General features: G+C 40.8%; 1 long non-coding RNA gene across 1 annotated transcript in view; it reads left to right on the top strand.

The window, feature by feature from the left end:
* Positions 1 to 6,423: 6,423 nt before the first annotated feature.
* The window catches only part of LOC142761317 (uncharacterized), a 33,293-nt gene continuing 23,264 nt past the window's right edge, over positions 6,424 to 16,452 (top strand). Inside the window, exon 1 of the long non-coding RNA XR_012883607.1 lies at positions 6,424 to 6,488. This is a non-coding gene — a long non-coding RNA (uncharacterized LOC142761317). The remainder of the gene's footprint in view (positions 6,489 to 16,452) is intronic.

Raw genomic sequence — 16,452 nt, 5'->3', positions numbered from 1 at the left:
ACATATAATTTTTTTAAACTGATTACAGTTATTCATATCCTATATAATATGTATTACTTATCTTGCTGTAATATATATATATATATATATATATATATATATATATATATATATATATATATATATATATTTAGGGCAATTACAGAGAACGAGCTTTCGTTTGCATGCTTGTTTTCCCGATCATTGGCCAGTGTAAAAGGGCCTTTAGGCTTGGAGTATGATCGGCAACATAGGAATGTTTACACTTGTATCCACATCAGATATCTAGTGGTGTAAGTGGTTTTGGGGAGGGAGTTCTATTCATTTTCACTTTTGTGCTTGACATATTTGTTGCCCCGAATATATTTTTCTGTCTACTTCACAATAGAATAAACTAAAATCATATGATTTTTTTTATTTGTTATTTCTTCTTAATTCTTTCTCTGCGTTCACACATGGTGTTTTTCTGGTGTCTTTCTTTGTATTTTGCTACAGAGGTCAAGCTTTTAAGGGCCTCCGGCATATTCTATACCACGGTATAGTCTGTCTTTCACAATTTTGTTGCATTTTGTCCACAGAACATGATGGGTAGGGGTAGGGCCAGATTGGCCATCTGGCAGTTCTGGCAAATGCCAGATGGGCTGGTGCACAGTGGGCTGTTGGATGCCACCCACACAGTCCTTAATACTAATAGCTACGGACTAAAAGCTATTCACTCTGGGTATCTGGCCAAGCTTATGGCAAGGGGTAGAGTGATTAGGTTGACTGGCTATGTACTGTACAATTGGGCAGCGGAGAGGAAGCTGTGCTTCCTCTGCCAAGAAGGAAAGAGCATGCCATTAAGCCCAGCATTGGTTAGTTCAATGTTTGGTCCATAAGGGTAGTGCCACATTGGCAGATTTTACAGACCTTTTTAGATAAAAGAAAGAGAGAAGGCACTGCTCAGTGGTTGCTGCATTCTGAGGCAATAAGTAGCCATGGGACTTGACATACAGCCCCTGCTCATCAGTGCCACTCTCCCTATTGCTGTCTGCAGCTAATCAACACCCACCAGTACTGGCACAGAAATTAGGCTCTGTTTGCATCTGCGGCAGAGCATGTCGCAGTTTTAGGCAGATTTACATGCTACATGCTGCATTATTTTTCACGTCAAAACGACGGACACGCCAAAACCACCATTATAAGTCAATGTCCTAGTTTTGAGTGGCACGTGTGCGGCAAGTGTTCTAGGTGTATTCCAGGTTATTCATGTGTACTGTACACTATATGGTGACATTATTCATGTGCACAGTATATAGTGGTATTATTCATGTGTACAGTATACATGGCGTCACTATTCATGTAAACAGTATATATGGTGGCTTTATTCATGTGTACAGTATATAGTGGTGTTTTTTGTGTACAGTACATATGGTGGCATTATTTATGTATAAATAATATTTAGCAGCATTATTAATATGTTGGAATATCCGTGGCTGCGGGCTGTCAGCTCCAATCCCCTCCTGACACCCGCAGCCACGTGTCAGCAAGCGCTGGCCCCAGCATCCTCCTTAGGAGACGCCAGCACTCGCTTCCACCCAACTCAGCCGGATCCCGTAGAGTGCGCGCGCACGCTCATACCCGCTCTTAAAGGGGCAGACTTCTTGATGAACTTTGACCCGTGAGTACCCTGGACTATAAGAGGGGTCCAGCCCCATGCTTCTATGCCTGAGCATTGTTGATGTTTTCTGGTTTGGCTATATGATGGCCTCCTAGTGTGTTTCCTGTTCCTGTACCTGTTCCAGTTCCTGTTCCTGTACCTGTTCCAGTGCCTGTTCCTGTTCCTTGCATTCCATACCATCCTGGTCGAGCACTGTGCTGTGCCAAAGTCGTGTCGTGCTGTATTCCACGTCTGACCTGCTTCACCTCGCCTGACGTTTACCTGCTGCCTAGTCCTAGCCGAGCCTGCCCTGCCGCTGTCTGAGCTGCCACAGGTACCTATACATACTATACACTTTCACCTGCGCCCTGTTGGCCAGCTGCCTTACCGCCAAGGCGGTATGGCTCAGTGGGTCCACAGACCCTTCGTGACATATGTACAGAATATAGTAGTGTTATTCATGTGTACAGTATATATGGTGGCATTATTCATGTTTATAGCATATATAGCAGTATTCATGAGTACGGAATATATGTTGGCATTATTTGAAGTGGCGTTATTTATGTGTACAGTATATATAGCGCCATTATTAATGTATTTAGGGACATTCCATGTGTATAGTATATATGATGCCATTATTGTATGCTATATATGAGTAAGTTCGTGTGTACAGTACATAGCGGCATTATTTAGAATATGTTGAATATGGCCAGTGAGGATTACTGAAGTATTAATTTCATCCACCTAATGATTACATTTTTAGAGATCGGAGGGGATGTCAGTGCTCAGACCACCACCGATCAATACTTCTGACATGTCAATATGACGTGAAAAGTTTTGTCAAAGTTTAGTTATCCTTTAAGAATATATGTGTGCAACAAATTGTATACATTGTACACTACCAGGATATATAATGTGTCTCTAATTTATTTATGAAATTAATTTTGGGCAGTAAGAATAACTGAAGTATTTTTGAAAGTTTAGTTACCCTTCAATAATTCTGAAATATTTTACTTAGAACTAGAAATTGAATTTCTGTGTATTGCCACCATTGACTCCTCAATATCAGGTCCCCGTTCCTGCTGCTATGACGGATAATCAGGCACCGTTCCTGTATGAAAGTTATGACTGGTGTATACATTCAGCCCATCACATGCTGTTCCAATTTAGAAGTTTTGTGGGTTTTACTGATTCATGAAATATCTGAGTAGAACAACAGGAAGACAATAAGGAGGATCAGAAACAATGTGCAATGATTTTGTATAACTGGGAAGTGGGCCCGCAACTGTGCAAACATATTGCATGGACAGTAGGTGGACCTGTGTGCTTTAAAATGTCAGGGCTGATTTTATGCCCCAGTCCAGCCCTGATAGGTGGCACCACTCTTGCCCTGTGAAAATCCTGCCTAGTAATGACAAACGATCCAGGGTTGGGACCTTCACTTTGTAGATACATTAAAAAATGTGTTAGTGTTGTTGTTATAATTAGCAGTAAATTGCTTTTAATCCCTTAACGCATCGTCACATACATGTACGTGACCAGCGTTATAGAGAAGTATGGAGTGCGCTTTGTATTCTGCGGGTGATGGCTGTGAAACACAGCAGACACCTCACTGTAATGGGGCCGATGGTTGCCATGGCAGCCTAGGGGCCTAATGAAGGCCCATAGTTCTGCCATCTTTGCACTCCTATTAAGCACTACCAGAGGCAGGTCTTAATAGAAGCATGTCAAAATCGTGATATACTGCAATACATCAATGGTGCAGTATATAGTGCAAGCAATCCAATAATCGCTGGTTCATGTCCCCTAGTGGAACACAGAAAGAAAAAAAAATTAAAACTGTTAAAGTTTTCTTTAATGTCCAAAAAAATTAAATATGAAAAGTAAAAAAAAAAAACCTTGTCCCATTTTTTCCCCTCTAAAATTATGTTAATGAAATTTAAAATTAACATAACTCGTATTGCCACGTCCGTAAAAGTTGAAACTATAACAATATAATGTTATTTAATCCGCATGGTGAACGCTGTAAAAAAAAAAAAGAAACATTAAAAAAGCCAGAATTGCTGTGTTTTTAGTCACCTTAGCTTCCAAAAATAATGGAACAAGTGATAAAAAAGTCAAATGTACTGTACTCCAAAATGGAACCAATAAAAACTACAGCTCGCTCTGCAAAAAATAAGCCCTTATATAGCTTATTCGATGAAAATATAAAAAAGTTACGACTCTCAGAATGTGGTGAAACAAATTTTTTTTATTTTTTTAAATACTTCTTTCTTTGAAAAAGTAGTAAAACATAAAAAACGATATCAATTTGGTATCGTCGTAATCTCTTATCAGCCCATAAATAACGTTAACATGTCGTTTTTACCGCACTATTAATGCCATAAAAACGAAACCCAAAAAACAATTGCTGTTTTTTAACTATTTCACCCCACATTTTTTTCAGCTTTTTAGTACATTATATGGTAAAATAAATGGTGCCATGAAAAAGCTACAACTTGTCCCGCAAAAAACAAGCCCTCATAAGGTTATGTCAATGGAAAATAAAAAAGTTACGGCTTTTGGAAAACGGGGAGGAAAAAAAGAAAAACTGAAAATTGGCTTGGCCATTAAGGGGTTACATAAATTTCCTAATATCAAGTATGATCTGTGGATGCTAGGGCTGCCAACTGACAATCAATTCCTGGACAGTCTGTAAAAATAAACTATTTTTTTTGTGTTCGTTAAAAAAAAATGGATGTGTCCATGTTTTTAGCTGGAGGTTATAGGTTTTATGTATAATTATATGACTGGACAGTCACATAATTTCAAGTTTCCATCTGCTACCTATCCTCTACTAACAACCATACTGCTGGCGTTGATTTATGGCAGCCTGTATTCAGCTAAACGGGCAAAGAAAAACTACTGGAATCAGCAGGAAATAGGCTGCTGTAAGGATTTAGAAATGTACCTTGCTGAAACATACTTAATGAACTAGAGATGAGCGGTCCGGAATTATGTATGGCTTATGTCTGCCTCACTTCACTAGCCTGATGAAGGGGTTTTGCCAGAAATGTCGCTCTTTTTCTGTATGACGTGTGCATCATTAGTGGTGAATACTATTATGGTAACCATTTTGTTGGGGCGATACAATAAAAATACTTTACTAAACATTCCACCACGTTGGTTGGAGTGCTGTTCAATTAACATGGAGTGCTTTATTTTGGGTCTGGTATGGCGCCTGAATTTATTTTTTCGTTTGGTCTGGGAGGTCTGAATTTATTTTGGGATCTGATATGGGGTCTGTATTTATTTTTGGATCTGGTCTGGGGGAATCTGAATTCAGTTTGTGAATTTATATTGTGGTCTAGAATTTTTATTTATTTAGGTGTCTGCACGCTACTGTTTATCTCTGGGGGCACATATGGTGGGCGGCACAGTATATCTCTGGTGGCTCATGGGGCAGCACAGTATATCTCTGAAGCACATGTGGTGGCACAGTATATTGGTGGGGGCATGTGTAGTATGGATCTCGGACACAGTATTGGTGGTACTATATTGGTGGCACTAACTTGGGGGCACAGTTTATATCTCTGGAATACAGTACTAGTGAGACAATAACTCAGTGAGGCACAGCATTAGTGGCAGGCACACAATTGGGGGTAGCATCACACACAGGGAATTTGTGTTGCTATAGAACCTGCTGGAAAAGTGAGTAGACAAAATTGTCTGGGTGGCAAACTCTGCTGAGGAAAGTTCTGACCAAAAGAAGTTGTCATGACAGTCCAGGCAGAGTGGAGAAGACAAGAAAAAGAGAGGGACTTCAATCAGAGAAGACGTCACCTAATGTAATTGTTTATTCTTCCTCTGCCTCAATTGTCTAGTCTGCAGCGAGATGATGGCTGGTAGAATTTCAGTTTGTGAAATAACATCTCATAACATCACTAAAAAATGTCTGTATGATTACAAAATCTATTTATTTAACAAATGCAGGCCCTCATCTTTATCCTATTTGAAGCAGGTCAGTAAAACAACATAAAATCACAGACAGAAGTCACAGAAGTGGCAATGCCAGGCTATATGAGCATGATTGTAGTATGAATATCTCAAGTGGCAAGTTTTATTTCAATAAAGACAAACAGTTGGATTGCAGTAACTACCACTAACCGACAAACCCCATCATCAGAATATAAGCACTGCTTCAGGAAAAATATATTCTGCAAATGACATTTTCACAAGAGCGGTCACAGTCTGCTGAAAGACATTGTGATTGCCAGGGAGAGACTCCGGCATTAACATTATACTATGGAACTGCTCAAAATGCAATTCCCCTAAAATGAAAGTTGCTCCAAACTATAGCTTGATGTTGTAGCTTCACTAATAATTTAAAATGGAATATCCCTTTAATTCCAAGTCGCATGTGAGGTGGATACTGCTACATACTGTATTTAATACTGTAGTACATTTATTTGACAAATACAATAAGTACTTGGACCGAATTATTGGTGGTAAATGTCTGCATATGTAATAGAGAACATGAAATATACAAAAGTCTAAATGGACTGGAGCTAGTCAGGCATAAATATTTTAAAGGTCATACAAAATGTGACAACTCTTCAAAAGGCCATAATCAAAAGCAAGATATGAATGGTTAATTACCCAGGGACAACCGGGGGAATGAAATCAATAACCAGACGCTGATAAAGAATTGTAGCCTTAGAGGGTAATGGGCGGATCACTTGGAGAGTTGTTAATAACCAGCTTTCAATGTTTAGTTCTAGTATTCCCCCTTCATTTACTGCTTGGATTTCCACAGATGACAAGTCTCGCAGAGTTCATGTGTAGACTCTATATCCGAAGGACCACACAGAGGAAACGGGAAGGAAAACAAGTGCGTATCAATAACTCTTCTATTTATTGAAATAATAATTCTTTTTTGTGTTGTTTTTTTTACATGGATTCTCCATAGTCCAATATGGCACATTTCTGTCTAATGGATTGAACTTTATTTTTTTAACATTTCACATTAACATTTATTTCATTAATAATAATTGTATTTCTTCTTAACCCCATCTATCAAAAAAATCTTTCATTTTCTACTTTTTATGGTAATTTACCACAATCAGCTATTTTATCGCCCATTATTTTGTAATAAGGTTTACAATTGGGATTCAGGTAGTTCTAAATATTTTCTCACCTATCATCGAGCCATGCCCAGCTTTTCAAGATACAAAAATCTCCCAAGTGGCCAAGATTCCTTTGTTCTGGTGATTGTTGGTGGTTCCAGTTCACATTATCATTTGACAAGTCAAAACCAGAGCTTTGCTTTCAACTCCATTTAACATATTTACGCTGGATTCCCACGTAGCCTTTAAAGTTAGGTTTTCATGGGGTTTTTAGTAGTGATTTGTTTTGGCCATTTTTTATTGCTAAAAACACAGCGGCCAAATTATTTCTGGTAGTCAATAGGAGAATATGAAGTTCTCTTTACTAAATATAGATATTTTCTTGTTGTTTTTGGCTCTGGTGGCATTTTTAAATTCCCCACCTATTGACCTAAATTTTAACTAAATCTGCACCATAAATGATTACCGTCTGTTCTAGCTGCTGTTTTTTTAAACAGTTTTTAAAAAAAAAAATTTCTTTGCAGTTTTTGTTGTCGTTTTTGGTGGTTTTCTACGCAGTTTTTTATTAGTCAAAAAAAGTGTACGTATAAAATAAAGACTTATACATTGCCAATCTTTTGTATACACTCCTGTGTTTGGCTTAACAAAACTGCATCAAAAACTACATGTGTGATTCCTGCCTTACACACATATTTTTTAGTGTTTTAAAATGCTTGTAAAGGTTTAATTCTTTCAATCTTTCCTCATAACTTAAATTCTCCATGCCCCTAATTAGCTTCGTTGCTCTTCTTTGTATTTTTTCCAACTCCAGGGCATCCTTTCTATGAACTGGAGCCCAGAACTGAACTGCATATTCTAGATGATGCCTCACTAATGCTTTGTAAAGTGGCAATATTACATCCCTGTCCCGTGAGTCCATGCCTCTTTTAATACACGACAATATCCTGCTGGCCTTTGAAGCAGCTGATTGACACTGCATGCTGTTATTGAGTTTATCATTTACAAGTAACCCAGATCCTTCTCAACAAGTGAATCCGCCAGTGTAGCTCCCCCTAGGACATATGATGCATGCAGGTTGTTGGTACCCGGATGCATAACTTTACATATATCTACATTAAGTTTCATCTGCCAAGTGGACGCCCAAACACTTAGTTTGTTTAAATCTGCCTGCAATTCATGAACATCTTCCATAGACTGAACTATATTACATAGCTTGGTGTCATCTGCAAAAATAGAAATAGTGCTATTAATCCCATTTTCTTATTACCGGGGACCATTCAGAGTAGGAATCATTGACCACAACTCTCTGGATACGGTCCTTGAGCCAATTCTCAATCCAATTACAAACTATATTTTCTAAACCTATAGTCCTTAATTTACCCATTAAGCGTCTATGGGGGACAGTGTCAAATGCCTTTGCAAAGTCCAAAAACACTAAATCCACAGCGGCCCCTCTGTCTAGACTTCTGCTCACCTCTTCATAATAACAGATTAGGTTAGTTTGACAACTTCTGTCCTTAGTAAAACCGTGCTGGCTGTCACTTATAATGCTATTTATTGTCACATAATCCTGTATATAGTCCCTCAATAGCCCCTCAAACATTTTCCCCACGATGGATGTTAAGCTCACTGGTCTATAATTACCCGGGGAAGACCTAGAGCCCTTTTTGAAAATCGGCACCACATTTGCGCTGCGCCAGTCCCTTGGCACTATACCAGTCACTAGAGATTCTCTGAATATTATGAAAAGGGGGACAGAAATAACTGAACTAAGCGCTTTAAGAATTCTAGTGTGTAACCCATCTGGTCCCGGGGCCTTGTGCACATTTATTTTATTTAATTTAGCTTGGACCATATCTACATTCATCCAATTCAGTAGATCAACTGATATATTAACAGCACTGGCACCGGCTACATCAGCTGCTCTTTCTTCTGTTGTATATACAGAGCTAAAGAACCCATTTAGTAACTCTGCCTTCTCTTGATCCCCTGTGACCAACTCCCCATTACCATTATCTAGGGGTCCTACATGTTCAGACCTTGGCTTTTTAGCATTTATATACTTGAAGAATTTTTTGGGATTTGTTTTACTATCCTTGGCCACCTGCCTTTCATTTTGTATTTTTGCTAATTTTATTACCTTTTTACAGATTTTATTAAGATCTTTATATTTTACAAAGGCTACAGCTGTACCCTCAGATTTGTATTTTTTAAATGCCCTTTTTTTGTCGTGTATTGCCCCTTTCACAGAAGGTGTAAGCCATGTGGGGTTTCATTTGAGTTGTTTATACTTGTTACCTATAGGAATAAATTTTGCATTATAATAACTCAAAGTAGATTTGAAAACCTCCCATTTATCATTTGTTCCATTATTTGACATTAGTTCTTCCCAGTCCATATCCTGAATTGCAGCCCTCATCCTGGGGAAATTGGCTTTCTTAAAATTAAATGTTTTTGCCCTCCCAGCCTGCGTTTGTTTTTTACAGTATAGGTAAAATGTAACTATATTATGAACACTGTTACCGAGGTTTTCACGAACATTGACATTCCCAACAAGATCTGCATTATTAGAAATGGCCAGATCCAACAGAGCTTCACCTCTAGTCGGGTCTTCCACAAACTGGCCCATAAAATTTTCCTGCAACAGGTTGAGGAAATGTCTCCCCTTTGCAGTTGAAGCTGAACCATGTCACCAATTAATATCCTGGAAATTAAAATCTCCCATTATCACTACAGTACCCGCCTGTGCAGCCCGCTCCATCTGTTTATATAGCTTAACTTCCATCTCCTCAGTTATATTGGGGGGTCTATAGATTACACCAAAAGTAATTTTGTGAAGAAGGGTCCCAGCGTTACTTTGGAGATGTAAACGGTCCCTGCAATATAGTGGAGCCCGTTCCTTTCTTCAAATCAAGTATGGGCTGCAGCGGCCACAGTATACGGTGCCGGTGGGTGGGACCATTTTTTTTTTTTGTATTTTGGCCCCCTAACGGCAGCCCTGAATATGACTTGCCAACAAACATTTACCATGCTGAATTCCAGATCATTCTAATAAAATGGTTTTGAGTATCAACAGATAATAAGTAAGAGTTGTTTCCATGAATATTTTCATGGGCTTGAAAATTTTGTCAACTCTGTCTGGCTTGAAGCCACTATAAGCAACCTTTAAGCAGTTAGTAATAGGAATTAAATTAGAGGAATATAATATAAATTAACTTGTTGGTCTGCTAAGATCCCTGAGGCAGCAGACTCAGCATGTCAGTCCCACTGACTGGCCAAAAGGTGCTGCTTTTTGGCAATGATTTGCTTTTCTTAATTGCCATAAAACTTTCATCACGGGAATGTATCATTATCCAATGAATATTCAAAGTCTGCCAATGAAGATGGATAACATAATGAATAAACGCAATGACTCTAGATTTAAAAAAAAGATACAGAATTAGAATGTTAGGATTGAATGTAATGTTGTATGAAAAATATTATTGGCAAGAATAATTCTAAGTTATAACTGTAGAGAATAAATTAACCATTAAAGTTATTTTTAGTTACTTATGGCAAAATGCTTTATCACTTAGCATCTTTAGAACTGACTATAGACATTAATTTAGGATGACTGCTGACAACTTAAAGGGGTATTCAGGTTACAACGCATTAACTGCCACTCCATTCATTCTCTATTGGAGCGCCGGAAATAGCCGAGAACAGTGTTCAGCTATTTCCGGCGCTGCCATAGATTATGAATGGAGTGTCAGTGCGTAAGAGCGACCTGCTGCTCCATTCAAAGGGGGGGGTACGGGACCCCCTTTCTCAACTGTGTCTCAACAGCTGACGGACACCCACCGATCAGCAAGTTAAGTTGTTGTAACCAGAATACCCCTTTAATGTCCATGGAGTCTGGCAGACAGTGGGAAATTTCATATACTCCTCTATGATCCCCAACTACTAATTGCCATTAATAACAATGGTGCATTATGTGGTAAAGAGCTTTGGGCCCCCTCTGCCACCAGGGCCCGGGTTTTACTGCTACCTCTGAATCTCGTATAGCTGCACCTCTAACAAAGAATGTGCATAGATCGCACTTGATCCCTGCTTAATGGTATCTTTTTGAGTCGTATGTCCTATTAGAATATTATAGATGTTGGTCCCCTGCTTGGGTCCTGCCTCCATTAGTCACGTAGGAAAGCCACTAGGAAAAAACATGGCCTGGGCAATGCATTTAATGGTCACCCATTATTTTAAATAGACTCCATATAACGCTACATTTCCCTACAGGGCTCATTGCAGTGGAAGGGTATAGTTGCAATTCACCCCAGCAATAACAGTTGATCACCTGTGTTTTTAGAAGCCAAGAAAACCTCTTTTAGCTATGTGGCAACTAATATGGCATTCATTACAGCTTCCTCAGGAGCTGGTGCCCAACATTCCTAGAGACCTGAATAGCAAATCTGTTAGTGATGCAGTTATTAGTCCCCCAACTGCATCACTGCAATATAATGGGGCCCGTTCCTTTCTCCAAATTATCTATGAACAGCTGAGGTGGTGGACAGTGCAGGCAGATATTTTATTTTAGTTTTTTGGTCAGCCCCCTGATGGGAGTACCAGCAGTACTGTCCTTATTGTGGCCCTGAATATTAGGCTTTTCAACAAACCTTTACCATGCCGGATTCCAGATTATTGTAATGAAATTATTTTGAGCATAAAGATATAATAAGTAAAAGTTCTTTCTATGAATATTTTCATGGGCTTGAGAATTTTGTACTGTCAAGTATGTCTGTCAAATTGACATTTTAGGAATCCTAAAAAGTTACGCTACATTAACGCCAATATTGGTTATCACCCAGCTATACAAGAAGCAGATATAACTAAAAAATGCTGAATAGAATTTTTAAGTATTGATGGAAGATGATAACTCAAGAACTTGACAGATTTTTTTTTTCATTTATTTTAGGGGAGATGCAGTTTAAATTTAAGCTACATTCACATGACAGTAAAAAACGGCCATGTAATGGGCGTTTTTTTAAGAGCTGTTACACAGCCATTTTCAAAACAACGGGGTTCTATGGGCGTATTCACATGACAGCTTTTTAATGGTCCGTGAATACTGTCCATCAAATAATAGAACATTTTCTATTTATGGCTATTTTTATTTCCCGACGACCCCCATATAAGTCAATGGATCAGTTTTTAACAGCTGTTTTTCAGAAATCAATCCTTGTGACGGCTGTTTAAAACGGATCCTGGCCCTCACAAGAGGACTCCCTGGCAACAGTGCTAATTTAATCGCTAAGCCGGGGGAAACCTTTGACATCACTGTCCATATATGGACAGTAATGTCCGGGATTTCAACTATGGAGTCCCCGGCCAGAGCATCGCAAGCTCTCTGGCCGAGGACTCCTGTCTTGGCAAAACATCTGACATCACTGCCCCTACATGGACAGAGACGTCAGGGGCTCCCTCTAGGAGTGGAATCACCAGCCAGAGCGTTTCCAACAGGGTGTGTGGTGTTATCTTCAAGTGGGGTGTGCCACATTCTACATGGACACTGTGGCACTATGTGGGCACTATCTACAGGGGATAATGTGGTGCTTCCTCCATGGACACTGTGGAACTATCTATGTGTGCACTACGGCACTTTATTCGGCACTTTATATGTGGGCACTGTGGCATTATTGGGCACTGTGGCACTATCCACAGTGGGCACTGTTGCACTGCCTACAGGGGCATTGTGGCATGATCTACATGGGAACTGTGGTGTTTTCAGGGGGTTGGGACAAAAAAAACCCTGACAAATGAAATCCTACTATTTTTTTAATGGCTATAAAATACTGATGGCGAACGGATTAAAAATGGCCATTAAAAAAACTCAGACGAACTTGAAATGGATGAAAATTTTGAGACACACTGATGCCAAATGGCCATGAAAAACTAACAGTTGATCAATTTTTAATGGCCACTTTATTTTTTCACTGTCGTGTGAATATAGCCTAAAGAAGAGGAAAATAGATTATACATAGACCAAACAGCATTTCTGAGAAGCATATGAGGAGTTGTTAGATGCATGTGGGAAATAGAATGAGAGATATATTCTAACATTGGCTAACAGATTTTATTACCATATTCTATAAAAGAATGAGTCTTGACATGAGCATTAATTCTTATTAAGCGTCACTCAGAAATATTATAAGCTTCTAGGACTATTAACAGGATATGCTTATGTGCGGAACTAGGATCAGTCTAGACTCGGAGTACTTGTAGGGTGGTAATAGTGCGGCAAAAGGTTGCACCATTACAGCACTTAAAAAAACCTGCATGTAAATGCAGGTTTACTTCAGACTTGATTTTGCCGCAATTGTGGTTTGGAATGGAAGCTGTTTTTTATGGAAAACTGCATCACCGCACCATAATAAAAATTGCAAGTAATGTTTTATTTTCAGTTTTCATTGGAATTGCCACAAAAGCACCACAAATAAGGCTTCCATTTACACAGAGGTGCAAAATCAAAGCCTGTAAAAACCAGCCCATTACAACCCAGACATCTGTGTTGAACCCTTCTACTCTTCTTTACACAATCCAGACAAATAAACATAACGGGACAGATTTATTAAGAACAGCATTCTTTACCGCAATCTTGGTCGGAAGCCCGGAGGAGTAAGATGTAACAAATGCGCACGTCTCTTGGCCCTTTCCCGACCCATGATGAAATTATACGTCATGGAGCGGGGGGGGGGAGTTTGGAGATGGCACACGTGCTGAGCCCGCTCCATATACTGCAGGTGTCAGCTGTGTATTGCACTGTTTCTGGCTGTTTAACTAGTTAAATGCCGCGGTAAATAGCGACCGCGCATTTAAACCGTTAGGAGGGGCGGCCCCCTCCGACAGCCCAATGCCCGCCCCCCGTGGCGCGATCGATGGCTGTCATGGCAGCCCGGGGGCCTAATGAAGGCCCGCAGATCTGCCTACTGTCTGCTTCTGCTAAGTCATGCCTCCGGCAGGGCTTGGCAGAGGCCTGTAAGATTTACAATATACTGCAAATACATTAGCATTGCAGTGTATTGTACCAGTGATCTAACGATCGCTAGTTCAAAGTCCCCTAAGGGGGACTAATAAAAAGTAAAAAGTTAAATACATTTTGTAATAATATAAAAAATATTTAAAGTTGATAAAAATAAAACCTTTTCCCATTTTTCCCGAGCACAATGTAACAAATAAAAAAAAAAAAATAATTGTTATTGCCACGTCTGTAAAAGTCAGAACTATTACAAGATACCATTATTTAACTCGCACGGTGAACAGTGTAAAAAAATAATAATTAAAACACCAGAATTTGTTGTTTGCTGGTTTAATAGGTGAAATGCTGGTGACAGGTTCCCTTTAAGAGCCTAAAATAGTTCCCTAAATGTACCAAACAATATAGCAAAATTTAATTACTTTATAGTTGTACACCTCATTAAAATTACCCAATTAAAACCTAATATGCAAAAAGTTGCACACAAACAGGACAGTGTGATATAGAAGACAGAACAAAACAGTTTTACATATCTGCTGATCCATATATACACAAGACTAAAATATCCATCAAGAATTTATTATACAGGCAAGGTTGCCAAAATGCTACATAGTATTACATCCATGGAAACAAATGTGAACTCAATACACCAGTAGACATTACCCACCATACAGGGGCGTAACTAGGAAAGACTGGGCCCCATAGCAAACTTTTGACTGGGGCCCCCCCTCCCCTGGGTGTCACACAACCCCCCCTTGTAGATAGTGCCTTTTTTACAGCCCCCCCCTGTAGATAACGCCATACAGCTACCCATGTAGATAACACCATACAGCTCCCCAATGTAGATAACGCCATACAGCCCCCCCTGTAGGTAACGCCATACAGCCCACTCTGTAGATAACGCCATACAGCCCCCTCTGTAGATAACGCCATACAGCCCCCTCTGTAGATAACATCATACAGCCCCCCTGTAGATAACATCATACAGCCCCCCCTGTAGATAACACCATACAGAGTCCCCCCTGTAGATAACGCTATACTGCCCCCTGTAGGTAACGCCATACAGCCCCCACTGTAGAGAACGACATACAGCCACCCTGTAGATAACGCCATACAGCCCCCTGTAGATAACTCCATACAGCCCCCTCTGTAGATAACGCCATACAGCCCCCTCTGTAGATAACTCCATACAGCCCCCTCTGTAGATAACGCCATAAAGAGTCTCCCCTGTAGATAACGCCATACAGCCCCCTTTGTAGATATCTACAGAGGGGGCTGTATGGCGTTATCTACAAAGGGGGCTGTACGGCACTATCTACAGAGGGGGCTGCATGGCGTTATCTACAGAGGGGGCTATATGGCGTTATCTACAGGGGGCTGTATGGCGTTATCTACAGGGGGCTGTATGGCGTTATCTACAGAGGGGGCTGCATGGCGTTATCTACAGAGGGGGCTGTATGGCGTTATCTACAGGTGGGCTGTATGGCGTTATCTATAGAAGGGGCTCTATGGCGTTATCTACAGGGGGGCTGTATAGCGTTACCTACAGGGGGGCTGTATAGCGTTACCTACAGGGGGGGCTGTATAGCGTTCTCTACAGTGGGGGCTATATGGCGTTCTCTACAGTGGGGGCTGTATGGCGTTATCTACAGAGGGGGCTGTAACGCTATACAGCCCCCCTGTAGGTAACGCCATGCAGCCCCAACTCCCCAAAAAAAATCTGACCTACAGTGTGTCCTACAAAAGACATGTATCCCCTATCCACAGGATAGGGGATACATGTGTGATCGCTGTCAGCGATAGGGAGAACGGGGGACCAAAAGTCCCCCGAAGTTCTCCATGACTAACCTCTGACTTCTGGCGTCTGCGCAGCTCAATAAAAATGAAAGGAGCGCTGGTCACGCATGCGCACAAGCGCGACCGGCACTCCATTCATTTCTACGGAGCTGCCGACACAGACCCCGGAAGTCCGAGGTTTCTCATAGAGAACTTCAGGGGACTTTCGGTCCCCCGTTCTCCCTATCGCTGCCAGCGATCACACATGTATCCCCTATCCTGTGGATAGGGGATACATGTCTTTTGTTAAATGGCAGAGCGGGGAGATACCTCCGTGCTCTGCCGTAGTATCCAGTGACGTCGCGCTGTAGCAGCCATAGCGGCAGCTAGCGGTGCCTCCGGCCATGGTGGGGGCCCGTGCCGGCGGGCGACACGGGCCCCCTCATGCCGCGGGCCCCGTAGCAGCCGCTACGGGTGCTATGGCGGTAGTTACGCCACTGCCGCCATATGCCATACTAACTGCCTTCACACTGTCCAGCACCCCAACGGGCATTTTGCACCTGGCTTCGTCTAGTTTCTAGTGTAAACTATGGTAAATTTGTTGGGCCGCGGGTGGCCATGTCCCCTCCTGCTAAGCCCCAGCTTTTTTCTAAAAGAGACATAAGTGGCGTAAATGAGAAAAGTTGTACATTTTTGCGCACATTGCGACTTTCTACTCCAGAAAACTTGCGCAGATCGTTTGATAAATTCCTATGAATTGGAATTTCCTCTGTCTTAACATTAAGGGCTTATTCAGACGACAGGGAAAGTCAGCCGTGTGACCGCTGTTTTTTTTAACGGCTGTCCCATGGCTGCATTAATATTAATGCATTCTATGAGGCTATTCACATGGCTGTGTTTTTAACAGACCACATGAGCGGCCCAGGAAAAAATAGGACATGTCAAAT

Source organism: Rhinoderma darwinii, chromosome 4 (genome assembly GCF_050947455.1).
Source record: "Rhinoderma darwinii isolate aRhiDar2 chromosome 4, aRhiDar2.hap1, whole genome shotgun sequence".
NCBI lineage: Eukaryota > Metazoa > Chordata > Amphibia > Anura > Rhinodermatidae > Rhinoderma > Rhinoderma darwinii.
Note: the sequence above shows the minus strand (reverse complement) of the source record. Positions and strands in the feature narration are given on the sequence as shown.